This window comes from Vulpes vulpes, chromosome 11 (genome assembly GCF_048418805.1).
Source record: "Vulpes vulpes isolate BD-2025 chromosome 11, VulVul3, whole genome shotgun sequence".
Lineage (NCBI taxonomy): Eukaryota > Metazoa > Chordata > Mammalia > Carnivora > Canidae > Vulpes > Vulpes vulpes.
The window spans coordinates 54,358,948-54,365,159 of record NC_132790.1 but is presented as its reverse complement, the minus strand read 5'-3'; the positions used below and the strand labels follow the sequence as shown (position 1 = coordinate 54,365,159).

Genomic DNA, 6,212 nt, shown 5'->3' with positions numbered 1-6,212 from the left:
AAACTACTGGGCCACCGGGGCTGCCCTCTTGAATTCAAGACTTAGTAAGAGGGCACACTTGTGCAGAAGACCGGGAGATGGAGAACGAACAATGGAAACACACAAAGGAAGATTCCACGACAGAGTTCCTGATGGAGATGGTAGACACTAATATTTTTTGTCCAAGACTTAAAACTTAGGAAAGATGCATGATGCCATGTTAGCTGGAAGTAATGGCGTCCACCCGATTTCAAATTCACATTTTAAATGCCTGTCTGCAACCAGCAAGGAGCCAGGCGTGCTGCTTGCTACAAGGATTTGGCTTTACTGGCTCAAATTTTTTACTCTACCCAAAGATAGGGCAAAAGCCCACTGTCCAATCATGTTTGCTGAAAATACTGCAGTCTGAGTGTAGACAAACTTCCCCTGACATTGCTAGAAGTTGTCATATCTGACAGTTTCGGGATCACCACACATCTTTCAAACACTTCTTTTCTGAGGATGGTCTAACTGCTGGGGCCCTTAAATACAAACTCATTCTTTGGGTAGAGTCCTGGCCTGGTCATTTGTGTGTACAAGTCCATCATTGGCTGCATACTGGTAACCTTGAAGAAGTTAAGAATTTCCTTAACTCCAGTATTGTAGGCCAGGCCCTGCATTCTGACCACTGTGCCAGGCTGTGGAGGGACACCGCTAAGATTAGCAGCTGTAGGGAAGTAGCCAAGACTAGTGGGCAAACCTGGGGAGCTGGGATAGCACGCAGTGTAGTTCATGAATAGCTGGGTGCCCGCTGGGTAGTACGCGGTGGAGGGCTGTAGCGCCCAAAGATTCAAAAGCACGGAGGGCTGATAAATGGCAGCTTCCATAGGAATGACTGCTGCAGGAGCTGGAAATGAGGAGGGAGGAAACAGGCATGGTAACTTACATGGCCGTGGGGATAGCCATTTCGATTTAAAGTGCCCCCCTTTAATACAAAGTTCATCTCAGCTGAACACTGAAAGACTTCAACATATCTGTCCTTCATGGTTTTTTTAATGACACTTCTGTGCAGCCATAAATGCTCTGTCCGCAAACTTCATTTGGATAAAGGCATCTCCTGATGGGCGGCCCTGGTGATTCAATACCATGTGCACCCCATGCGTTCAAATACCTGTAGAAAACTCCCCAGGAAGTCCAGGATGTCCTCAATGGTGGCCACATAGGGAAGGCCACAAAGGCATATACAGTCTCTTAAAATTCATAGGGGGCACGAATTGCTTAGGTAATATTGGAATAACGGGGGGCGGGGGTTGGAAGTGCAATAAGAGGGGCCAAAGAGAATCGGTTCAGCACTTGCTGGATTTTAGCTGCTGTGCTCCTGAAGAGTTCAATGTATCTTTTACCCAACAAGTCTTGTGCTTCCTCAATGCATTCTGTGCATATTCTTCACAGGCAAAGAGGACAAAGGCACCCCCTGTTGGCCTACCATCTGGATAGGTAACAAAGAGGATGTCTTCCTTCCCCCCAGTGATGGGGCAATGCTGTCCAAAGAAGGCCACCACGTCATCTGCTGTGGCCGTGAACAGGAGCCCCGCATGCAAACAATGACTTGATTTTCCTTGGAGAGAAATTGGGCTACCTCATTAGATGTACCACCAGCAATTTTTTTAAAAAAGATTTTATTTATTTATTCATGAGAGACACAGAGAGAGAGAGAGGCAGAGACACAGGCAGAGGAAGAAGCAGGCTCCATGCAGGAAGCCTGATGTGGGACTCGATCCCAGGACTCCAGGAGCATGCCCTGGGCCAAAGGCAGGCACCAAACCGCTGAGCCACCCAGGGATCCACTACCACCAGCAATTTTTTTTCCATGTTATCCATGTTTAATATTTATTTATTTATATATATAAATTTATTTTATATTGGTGTTCAATTTGCCAACATATAGAATAACACCCAGTGTTCATCCCATCAAGTGCCCCCCTCAGTGCCCATCACCCAGTCATCCCCACCCCCCGCCCACCTCCCCTTCCATCACCCCTAGTTTGTTTCCCAGAGTTAGGAATCTCTCATGTTCTGTCTCCCTCCCTGATATTTCCCACTCATTTTTTCTCCTTTCCCCTTTATTCCCTTTCACTATTTTTTATATTCCCCAAATGAATGAGACCATATAATGTTTGTCCTTCTCCGATTGACTTATTTCACTCAACATAATACCCTCCAGTTCCATCCACGTCAAAGCAAATGGTGGGTATTTGTTGTTTCTAATGGCTAATATTCCTACCACCAGCAATTTATTTATTTTTTTAATTAATTAATTTATTTATGATAGTCACAGAGAGAGAGAGAGAGAGAGAGAGGGGCAGAGACACAGGCAGAGGGAGAAGCAGGCTCCATGCACCGGGAGCCCGATGTGGGATTCGATCCCCGGTCTCCAGGATCGCGCCCTGGGCCAAAGGCAGGCGCCAAACCGCTGCGCCACCCAGGGATCCCACCACCAGCAATTTAAAGAAAATCTTCACCTGTTGCTTTGTAAACTTCAATGTACCGGGTCCCCATGTGATATTTGTGCCTCTGTAATGCTAGGTCCCTGTGTTCCTCACTTACAAACCTCACCAGAGCTTCTCCGTTCCTTTGACCCTGGGCATTCAGACAAAGTGCTGCACCTCCCTTGGCAATACTGAGTCCTTTGAAGAATCTTGCAATATCTTGATCTGAAGACTGCTACGGTAGACCTCGCGCCCAGACAATGGTGTTGTTATCAATAAATTCCATCTTGCTGCAAGTGCCACTTTAAAATTTGTAATTTACTCTCTCTGGATCTGAAAACATGTGATTATAAGGCTCTGAAATCATTGCTAAAATTATATTCCCCAAATCTTCAACCTGAAAGGCTCCATACCGGGAGACCAAACTATTCTTCTCAAAGTTTAAACACTCTGTCATTGCTGCAACATCCAGTTTATCAATGTCAGGCGAGCCAGGGCAACACTTCTTGAATTCTTTTTGAAGGTCAAAAAAGGAATAGAAGCATTCAGGCAATAATACATTCTTCTTGGAAGCCTCAGGATGCAGGATTTGCCGGACATGAAGCTGTCCGTCAGTACAGAGACAGAAGGAGGTTCCAACCCCAATATTCAGTTTGTTGCTTACTGACTGGTTAAACTGTCGGAGGGCTTGGTCCAGCTGCGGGGAGGAGGACAGACTTTCTGCATTGATCTTGGTCTCATCTTTATAGTCCTCCATCAGCTCCAGCTGATCCGGTCTGACTAGTACTTTGTGCAACTGTCCCACCTACTTTTTGGCCAGATCCACGACTTTTCATAAGAGCAGGATCAGCTCTTTCTCATCCGAGCCCAGCTTGGCCCCGGTGGCCCCAGCAGTGATCCCAAAAAGCACCACCAAGTAATCTGGAGATGCCTTGATGATAGGTGGGGAGGGGGAGAGGGGGGTTGGGAAACGGTGAGGTGGTCCTATTGGTCACTCTGCCATCTTCTGTGGTCACCTTGTTTTGTTCTTCTTTCCCCCCCTCCCTGGTCTCCTCAACTCTCTCCTACCCCCAAACCCATCCCCTTTTCAGATCCCCTCCTCCCCTAGTTTCCTACCATTACATACATACACACTACTCCTAAACATTCTGTGTCATTAAATTTGTATTTAAGAAATGGAGTGAGCTTAGGCCGTCCCTGAGAGTCTCATTGTTTCTATTCAAAATATTTTGCTTTGGTTCATTTCAGATTCATGCATTTAAAAAAATGCTTGGCTATGCTCAAATCCGTAGATAATCCATAGACTAGTTTATACTGTCTATACTGTCCAACTTGTTATCTAATGGTTGTAGGGGAAGTTGTTTTTCTGTTTAAAAATCTGACCAAGGACTCTAATGGCCTACATCATTCAACAGGATCTCTTGGAATAACCACTAAAGATTTTAAAATTTAATTAGCCTACTGGCCTCATTTATATCTTGTTATGTCCAGGTTTCTCCTGGGCAGATAGAGTCAGAAGGCCAAATATTGATCATAGTTTTCTTAACAGTGAAGTAATGAGTAATGATTGTCCTAAATAAACTTAGTGTATCACTTAGGTACTAGAAATTCATTTCTCAATGCTATATGTGCACTAAGAAGTAATTGCTTTTATTGATCACCTATGATAACCAAGCATTGTAATGCATGTGCTATCTCTAATCCTTATAAGAACTCCATAGTCAGGTTGCAAATGAGAACATATTCACTTTTTTCTATGTAGGTTATGCAAATTACCCAAGGTCATACAGCTAGCTTGTCAAAACTGTATATTTGATTCTCAAATCTCTACTCTTACCTTTTATAAACCCTGTAAGCATTTCTTCTTATTAAATTAGGATTATGTTCTAGAAAGTCAGACTCTAATGTTGACAGTCTATGTCCAGATGTGAGAAGGAAACCATAAGTAACCTCATGAACACCTTGTAACTGTAACAGCTTAAGTCACTGTGCTGTAATTATGTATTGATGGGTCTATCCCTTTCTCTGGAGAATAAGTTTCCAGGGGGTCTTACCATCCTCTTTATCACCAGTGTCTAGTACAGCCCCAATTCCATGCCTGCCACATAAGAGGTACTCAATAAACGTCTGGTAAAAGAATGAGTGAGGTACTTTCCATGGTATTGGGGACACTCCGTTTCCCATGGTCCACCTGGATGAACACCTGCTCATCTTTCTTGATTCATTACCAGCAACATCGCCTTTGTGAAGTCCTCTTTGTAACTTAGTCCAGTCTTTCCACTGATGACTCTCTCCTGCTTCCACTGTAGCCTGAACAGTTGTCTCTAAGTAATTATGGCTCTTTAATGCAACAATTATTTGGCAGATCTATCTCTCCCACTAGTCTGAGGACAGTCTATGCCTTTTCTGTGTTGTTATCTCTGCTGCCTTGAGAAGTACCGGGTTCATAGTAGTTTCTCAATCTATGTTTAATGATGTTATGTGTATGATGTTAATCATAAAGAGCAATCTGTTGTTAACTCATCAAAGGATCCCAAGAAGAGTGCACGGCAAATGTTATGGGAATGCTCTCAGTATAATAAGGAACTTGCCAGGGGATTACATGGGTCTCTTCTTAGCATCTTCTCTTTAGGGCAATGACCATGGCCTTTTATGTCTCCCTATCTCTGGTAGCTAATACAGTGCCTAGCACAGTAGGCATTTAATTAACCTTTGATGAATGGAAGGATGAATGAATGAGCTTCAAAAGCAATAGATACCAGCAAATGTAAAATTTCAAGTGTGATGGATCTGAAGCAGTCTCACAAATCATCTACCACCAGCCTGAAGCCACATAATCAAAAAATCACTGCACAATGTAGCATTTACATGCAGGCTGCCTTTAGGGCTATGGAGGTTGTGGGCTGGTCCTGAATAAACACAAGCTGCACTGAAGAGCCATTGTGGGCACTAGTAGTTCTTTCAAGTTCCTCTGGGGTCTGAAGTTGATTTGTAGCTGAAGCCAAGTCCCTGCCAAGCCCCTCTTTTTTTTTTTTTTTTTGCAAATGAATTATTAACTAAAAGAAAATCATCCAGAGTAGCTGTTAGCAGTGGGCTGCTGGTGCTAGAGAATTTTTATTTTGTTTACTCAGAGTGCTTGCACCTAATCTAATGAAAGGTAGGAATGAACCCGCAGAAAGCAATTCAGAAGCCTTGGCCCTAGAGGAAGGCAGGCTTTGGACTTGACAGGAAGGCCATTCGGGGCAGCCGAGGAGTGGGGCTGCAGTACTACCCCTTAGAATAAGGCTTACTTCTGGGGACATGTCACAAGTTACTGCTGTGCTGGCTTGTCATGGGCCCCTGGTGGCGGGGGGGTGGGGGGAGCTGTGCTCCAATCTCCCAAATATCTCCAAAAGTCCCTGGTTTGAGTCCTGAAGCTTTCATGGAACACTTTGATCCTTGTTGAAATACAGATGCTACTAAGAGGGACGACTTTGGAAAGGTAGTCAGCAGAACTGAGTTTAAATTTGACTTTTGCAACTTAATATCCATCATGGAGACATAACTTTGCATCTCTGGTCTCAGTTTCTTTACCTATAAAATGGAGGGATTAATGCTACCTCACATTTAGGGTTTTTGAAATTGGAATTACTTGATAAATCACAAATCTTTCTACACATAAAATGACTACCCATAATAATTTCTACATGCATGGTACCTTAGCATATTGCCTTGCTCTGTAAACCACTTAAGGGCAAAGGCTGTGTCTTCCTTTACATCTGCAGC

The 6,212-nt window shown here is 43.9% G+C and overlaps 1 pseudogene; it reads right to left on the bottom strand.

The window, feature by feature from the left end:
• Positions 1-371: 371 nt before the first annotated feature.
• Positions 372-4,684, bottom strand: LOC112933256 (epithelial splicing regulatory protein 1 pseudogene; annotated as a pseudogene).
• Positions 4,685-6,212: the final 1,528 nt, after the last annotated feature.